The sequence below is a fragment of the Nuphar pumila genome, chromosome 5 (genome assembly GCF_984573655.1).
Source record: "Nuphar pumila chromosome 5, dmNupPumi1.hap1.1, whole genome shotgun sequence".
Lineage (NCBI taxonomy): Eukaryota > Viridiplantae > Streptophyta > Magnoliopsida > Nymphaeales > Nymphaeaceae > Nuphar > Nuphar pumila.
Genome location: NC_143253.1, coordinates 36,545,958 through 36,554,745, shown reverse-complemented (window position 1 = coordinate 36,554,745; position 8,788 = coordinate 36,545,958).

Sequence of the window (8,788 nt, the reverse complement as noted above, 5' to 3'; positions counted from 1 at the left end):
CCCATCGGTTTACATATCTAGGTCACTCCCATCTTCATCCCATCATCGTCGTTTGCTGGTACTTCCATGTTTAAGTATCACGTTCCGATTATCTCTCAGAACCACTAAATTATATTCTGCTTGAAGCCTCAATAGGGATGGATTGGCTAGGTATAACATAAATGTCATCCGGTCTTGCAGCACATAGGGAGAATCACATTAAGCTCTCATCCTTTTATGTCCAGTAGCATATTTTCATCCATAGGATTACGCTCTGTTTGTGCAGTAACCATCCAACAGTTGCATTTTTTTTTATTTAGTGGGCATCATTTTACCTCCATCGTCAGACATTTTATTTGCTCTCCCAGCATCTGCATCATTTGATTCATGTTGCATCCCATTTCATTCATAATTACCATTCATGTCGCATGTGCTCATTTCACATTTTCATTCAATAAAACCTTGATCTACACTGTATCGACTCTTTATATCAGATTCGTTTTCCTGTGTATCTTCATCCATTTTTGCCTGGCGAGGATATATTTTCAACTTTACATTCCATTTCTTGACTCACATCTCCCACATTTTTTTTTAGTTTTAATCTATTTGAAGTTCTGTTTTCTATAAATCATAACTGCAATTCCTGATGTGAAAATGCCTACTCGAGCTTCATCTCCTGCTGTAGCCCCACTGCGCACCAACTCTGCATATTATATCATTCTTATGATCTTTTCGGCCTAGTATCTCAAAACAAAAAAAAAAAAGAGGGGGAAGTGGAGATGGTAAGTTGCTCCAGCATGGTATATCTGGGGTAATTTGGTTTTGTTGGATTTTTGAATATTCATTGTTACAACGAGGAATCAAATCAATTGATGCCTTCACCCGCTGGGATTGCCTCAAAACGAGAGGGCCCTTTGGTGCATTTCTTAGTTCTAACCAAAGCCTACACTCTAGCATAAAAGCAGGAAATAACTCAGCAGATGATATCTTCAGAATTCCTCTAAGGACCAGGACTTTTAAAAGCTCAAGTAAATTATGTACTTCAGGTGGGTATGTTCAAAGAATCAAAGTGATTTAGCAGGTAATCCCAGACTCAACAAGTTAAAATTACTGAACCCATACAGCAGCATCTCCCTATGCCTGCCACGCACCTGTATTATTTTTTTTTATTTTATTTTTATTTTCCTCTGTAAATGATTCTTGTTCATGTTTCTGTAGTCATTGGATTTGTTTGGTTGATTCCTGCTTCTGTTGGAGATGGAATGATGGATGAAATCTATAAAGTGCCGTTAGTCTCGACCAAACCAAACAATGAAGAGTTGCTTGAAGTTTCAAGAGGGAATGATTACAAATACCAATAAGGCAGTCCAGAACTATATCATTCAGAGATAGCTCAAATTGACGAATGGCAGAAAAGATACCAAAGGTGACTGGTGCAGTTGCTTTTGAAAGCAAATTACGTGTTTTCAATCAAAATGTGAACTAGCAAATGTGGATTGCAAACTCTGAACTACATGATGACTCAGAATTTTACTAGCAGTCGCTCCAAGAATCATTCAAATCTTGATTCAAGAGCATTCACCTTTGGCCGCTTCTTGTAAACCCTGCTTCATTTATATTCAGCATAACCACCTTACACCTGCAACAGCACATGTCATCGTAGTACCTGACTTGCACAGTAAGTTTCAGGTTCGTATACCCATGTCATTTACTTTGACTATTTATTTCATTTACTGATCCATTTGTTATATTTTATCATTGGTTTGTTGTTGTGTATACATTACTGATCATGCTGTCGTTTAGTATTATCCCCTTTCTTGTAGGGTCATTGGCTTTGGTGGTTTATGTTGCAAATACAAATCATAAGTTTCATTTAGTTTTGATATTTTGTGCTTATATCTGTCATTAAGCAATATCGTTGGTATTGTTGTTCTCTTTCACCATGGTCTTGATGACTGTATTTATTATTCTCTGCATTGGTTTTCAAAAGCATTGTCCCTACCGATTTCCTACAATTTTATTTTAGCAGAAGAAGAGAATTTATGGTTTCATTGTGGATTCTTTTATCAGCATTAGTTTTCCTTGATCATCGGGGATCACATATTGATTCTAATATGTATAAATCTATGACCCGAAGCATTATGTTTGGTGCGATAACTAATAAGTGGGTTTTGTGCATAGTTAAGGTTATCCCAAGAAAAACTCATAGATGAACAAAACCCTGGTTGTCATTATGGGGCTACAAGCACTCTACTATGGGGAAATGTATCACCTGATGAGCTAATGTTGTGTAGTGGGTATGGATCAAGGCGGAAGACCAAATGCTACTCAGGCCATACTTCCCGCAGAATGTTACATTACAGAATTGCTGCATCAATAAAAATTCACTACAGTGTGCCTTCATTGTATTGCTCTTGTATGATTCGTGATCACTTACGCTTTGAGCTTGATTCATATATATATTTATATATATATACATATGTACATATACATATATATTTGATTCATTCAATAGTCACTACCATATCATCCACTATGTCAACCCTTCACGTTCATCATTCCACTTATACATATATGTATATATACATATATGTGTATATATGTACATTCATATCCTGATACATATATGTATATAAGTATACATACACATGAATATATATATATATATATATATATATATATATATATATATATATATATATATATATATATATATATATATATATATATATATATATATATATATATATATATATACATATCAATTTTCATCTTTTCCACATGCCTCTTATACATCTATTGGGAGTTTCATATACTTTGTATGCTAACCATGCCCTTCTTTTTGCAGAAAATACATGGAAATTGTTATCCTCTTTTTCTAGAATTAGAGACTCATGTGAATATTTTCAAGAATGTAATAGTTAGACTATAATGAAAGTTTTACATTTCAAGTATTAGAATAGAATGTATGAGCATACATGCCTTAGAGATTACTTGTTTTCATATCATTTTTTTCTCATTTCTCAAATTCTCACAATGGTGGAACACGAATGACACGTGCACCATTTTGTAAGAGGTAAGTTAACTCTAAGTTGACGATTTACATTAACGGCCATAGTCGGGGTGTAAACAAAACTTAGAATTTTTATCTTTTACAAAATAAACACTGGACCCGCACTGGATCCATTTTCAAAATTCATCATATTTTCTAAAAAATATTTCTCTTCTTTTATCAGAATTTAACTTAAAATTAACTCAAAATATATACCAATGGCCATAGTCAGGGTATATTGAGAGTTAATTTCATTTTAAATTCTATAAAAGCACCAAAAAATTGTATTTTATTCTTCACTTGAATTTAAATGTGATTATTATATAATATATCCAATGACCATAGTCAGGGATATATTATATCTTCAATCTCATTCTTAATTCATTTAAAGAATGAAATAGCTTTTCAAAAGCCAATTTCAAAGGTTTAAATTCATTCATCATATAGGATAGAATTGCATCATATTTTCAAAATTTCCCTTTTCCAAGTGATTCTTCTTCTTCATTCCTCAGATCAAATCTTGTTCAAATCCAATTCTATCTCATTTCAAGATTCAAAAATTCAATTTCAAAGTCCAATTTGACTTTGAAATTCCAAAATCACTTTATTCAAACTTCAAATTTTCCAAAACTCAATTCAAAATTCAATCTCAAAGTTCAAATTAACTTTGAAAGTTTCTAAATTCATCTTCTGATTCAAAATCCAGTTTCTTCAAAGTTTTAAATCAAAGTTGAGATTAACTTTGAATCTCAAAAGTCCAAATCTTCTCAAGTTCAAATCTGGATCTTCAAAAACCCAGATCATCTTTAAAAATCCTATTTGGACTTCTCAAAACCCAAATCCAAAATCAAATCCTAGTCTCAACTTGGATCCAGATTTCCAAGTATGAAACTCCATTCCACTTGGGATCTCCAATTACAGATCCAAATTCCATTTAGGATCAAAATCCTCATTCCATTTTTGGATCTCCAAATCCAAAATCCATTTATGATCCAGATCCCATTCTACCATTGGATCTCAGATTCAGATCCAAATTCCAACTCTTAGGATCCAGAATCCAACTCTACTTTGGATCTCAGACTTCAGATCCAACTCCATTTTAGGATCGAGAATCCAACTCTATCTTGGATCTTCAGATCCAAATTTCATCCTGGATTCCAAATCTTGGATCCAATTCCCTTCAAAATTCCTAAATTCTACTTTAATTTCAATTCTTAAAGCCAATTCCATTTCATTCAAACCAAGTTCCTATCCTAAATCCAAAAATCAACTCAAAACTCTATTCAGAATCCAGAACTTGGATTCGGATTTCATCTTGAAATTCCAACTTTTTTTTCAAATCCCAATTTTCAATTCCTTTTGATTTCCCACATTTTCTTCTGAATTCAAAACTTCAAAATTGGAATCCAATTCCATTCCAACTATTCATCCAAGTTCAAACTTCTAAATTCAAAATCCATTTATGACTTTAAAAATTTCCTTCATTCTCTTTTTATCTCAAGACTTCAAAATCAATTTCCAAATTCCAGATTTATTTTCCCAAGCTCTTGATTATTCTAAAAACTTAGAACTTTAATCTTAAGTTCTAAGTTAAGAATCATTTCTTCACTTTATCAGATTCACTTGGAAATTCTTCAAAATATTTTCAAAAGAGCATACATCTTTGCATTTGCACAAGCATGATTCATTGTGCATTTTAGACTTAGGATAAATACTTAGATAATTTCTTAGCAAAGCAAAAGGCACTAAATTCGACCCTTGGTTCGATTACCCCTGGTAAAGGCGCCAGGAACGGTCGAACCTCGTACCGACGAGCGGATCCCGTCTCCCGATTTTCCCGCAAATATTTCAAAAACGGAGGTGAGTTATTTCAAAATATTTTCAAAATTAAGGTCAAGTGAGAGCCGCAAAAGATTTCCTCTTCCCTTCTCTTCTTTCTTTTCTCTCCGTTCTCTTATCTTTTCTCCCTTCAAAAAGGAGGAAAATAAGAGGTTGGAAAGGAAAAGAGAAGGAAGAGAGAGAATATTACGAGAGGAAAAATTTGCGTTGATCACAGTTTTGGCGACCGTGATGGGACTCGTCTTCGTTCGGTCGAATTTAATGCCTTTTCTTTTTGCTTTGACATTATCTAAAGTCTTTATTCTTCAAAATGTCAGCTACATTTTCATGCAAACCTTAGGAGCCTAGATTTTGTCCTAAGCTGACATCTTTGCATATAGGATTTAAGTATGGTTTGGTAGGACCATATTGAGGAGATTATTCATGTTCACATTAGACTTAGGTCTTAAATACAACTCTCCTCAATTTTAGGGATTGAATGCAAAACAATGTATGCAAGTGTATGCTTCTCTTCATTTTAATCTATCTCTTTAGGACTTGCATTAGAGCCCTCTGATTTCTTGCATGTTGAACATATTTTGAAAACCTCCTTACCTATATTATCCCAGTCTTCACGTTGCTGGGCTGTCTCACTGAACCATAGTTCGGGAGAGAGCCTCACAACTGGACCACTTATTTGGGTTCGCGCCCCCCTACCACGTACCTAAGGGCCATAGTCCGAGGTATATCGGTAGGTGCTCAAGGATGTTGGGAAGCCCTTGCCTTAGAACCAGAGGAATATTTCTATGCCACGTACTTCAAGCTTCGGCTTGAGTATATCGGCGTGTCTTGATTGGAATCAGATGATTTGAACCCTAGAGTTAGGATTAAGGTCCTACAAGCCATTTCAAAAATTGCATTTAGAGTCAGCCTCTAGGGATTGCTGTTTGCGCATTCTTGTTTGTATATCTATGATTGTATGATATTTGATATTCTCTATATTTTCCAAAACCCTGGGTATATATTATTCAAAATTTCCTCCTTATTTTAAAACCCAGGTGTATTTTCCTTTTTCTTCTCTTAATTTCTTCTAAATTCTTTTTTTGATCCTGCCTGCAATTCTTCAAAATTTTTCTTTCCTTACCCTCATTCATAATAAAACATCTTTCTGTCAGGATGTGTCCTTTTCAAAATTTATCTTTATTTTACTTGTATCTTTTTTTTTTTTTAGAAAGACAGTGCGGTTGTCGCAAATTTTGGTGACAACCCGATTCCTTGTAATGGGATGTTTTCATTTTCAGATTATGATTTCCTCCTTTATTAAAATTTCTTCCTAGATCTTTTCTAAAAAGACCCATTTATAATCCACAGAGAGCATCAACACTATCAGTTAAGTCGGGCAAAGCTCAGAGATCACACTGTTCTAACATCCCAGTTACAAGCAGAGAGAGTAAGGAATGGATTCTCAAAAATCTGTCAAAAAGGGAGTTCAGGACAATAGAAGTGAGATCGATCCTGCGATATACCAATTATTCAAAAAGATGATGGTGGAGATATTATCTGAACAAGCTGAAGCCAATTGCGGAAAAGCTCCCGAAGAAGGAAAGACGCCTGTCGCCTTCCCTCTGACTGAACACAGCCACATCAGTGCAGGAAACTCTAAAGCCAGCAGGATCATCCATCAAGGCAACCAGGGCAGCTACTTGGGAGAACACAAAAGCCAGATTGGGAAATATTATGAAGACCATAATAGACCTCTTCAATACAGTCCTCAACAGAAAGGCAAGAAGCAAGAAGAACCAAAGCGCAAGGATTGGAGCAAGGATCGAGATTTCACTCCTTTAGATCAACCGCTCGACACAATCCTCGAATATATGATGGCCAACAGATTACTCAGGCTCCCAAAAGCCGCCAGCCCTTCCACAGTCATGGGAAAATATATAGACCAGTTCTGCAGATACCATCAAGTAACAGGGCATGACACTGAGCATTGCTTCATCTTTAAGAATATCGTTCAGGATTGCCTCGATAAGAATCTCTTTGTCAAAAACGAAGAAGAAAGGCATCCAGATCTCCTAAACATGCAAGCTCAGTCCAGCTATCAGGCAGGGGTCAGCACTCAGTGGAAGTCAAGCAAGCCTAAGAAAGCAAAGCATAAGGGTTGGGGTTATGACCGACAACTTACCCCCCTAGGCCAGCCAATCGAAGAAGTTCTCCAATACCTACTCGAGAAAGGCATGATCAAACTCTCAAAGCAGGATGATCCCTCTGTCACCAAGGGGAAATGGAAAGATCGCTTCTGCAAGTTTCATCGAGCAAGAGGGCATGACACGGAGCGCTGCTTCGTCCTCAAAAACATTGTGCAGGACTACATTGATAAAGAGCTTCTGGTACCAGAGGAAGGAGAAGAGCAGACTGCAGTTCCGCCCGAACCATTTCCATACTACTCAGAGAATTGAGAATGCCAAGAGTTTTTCGCTTTCATCCCTTTCTGTCAGTCGCTTTGTAGGGGCAAGTCAGCCCAGTTTTTGTGACTTCTTTCTAGTTAAAATACTTGTAAATATTCAGTTCTGTCATCAACTTTTGCTTATCAATGAAATGTCGATTTTCTTTATATCTTTGATATTCAATACTCTCTTCCTTTTGCCATATTGGGGCATTAAAATTTCTTTTTCAAAAATTCAGGACAATCCTGACATCATTCATGAGAGAAATGATATTACCTATGAGGGTCTTTCAAAAATCATGAAAATTTTAGTTCATATATTTTATTATAACCTTTTTCAAAGATCAACCCTTGCGTTGATCATATTTTATGAAAACTGATTTCGAATTATCACATTTCAAAGATCAACCCTTGTGTTGATCATATTTTCCAAAGAATTGACTTCAAATCATTACATTCAAAGATCAACCCTTGTGTTGATCATATTTTCTAAAAATTGTTTTCAAATTATTACATTCAAAGATCAACCCTTGTGTTGATCTCATTTTCCGAAATTTGATTTCATTACATTCAAACATCAACTCTTATGTTGATCATATTTTCCTAAAAATTGATTTCAAATCATTGCATTTCAAAAATCAACCCTTGTGTTGATCATATCTTCCAAAATTGGTCTTTCAAGCCATTACATTTCATAGATCAACCCTTGCGTTGATCATATTTTCTAAAAAAAAAAATTTTGGTTTTCAAATCATTATATTCAAAGATCAAACCCTTGTGTTGATCTCATTTTCCAAAAAATTGGTTTCATTCATAGATCAATCCCTTGTGTTGATCTCATTTTCCAAAAAATTTGATTTCATTCAAAAGTTCAATCCCTTGTGTTGATCCCATTTTCCAAAAATTTGATTTCATTTTCATTCAAAGATCAACCCTGGTGCTGATCTCATTTTTCCTAAAAATTTGATTTTATTGCATTCAAAGATCAGTCCTGGTGTTGATCATATTTTCCTAAAAATTGATTTCAAATCATTTGCATTCAAAAGATCAACCCTGGTGCTGATCTCATTTTTCCAAAAATTTGATTTTATTGCATTCAAAGATCAATCCTGGTGTTGATTATGTTTTCTAAAAAATTGATTTCAAATCATTATATTCAAAGATCAACCTCTGCGTTGATCATATTTTCTAAAAAATTGATTTTCGAATCATTGCATTCAAATATCAACCCCTGTGTTGATCATATTTTCTACAAATTGGTTTTCAAAATCATTGCTTTAAAAATTTAACCCTCATGATGATCTCTCATGAATGACCCCATTTCAAAGATTAGCTCTCGTGGTTAATCCTTCCTTCCAAAATGATTTTCTCATCATCTTCTCTAATTTTAAAAGATCCCACATGCAGGCAGGATCAAATTCTTTTCTCAAACCTTTTGCTTATCCATTTTTATCAGTTTTATCAATCTTTATTTATCCATTTTATTAATTCTC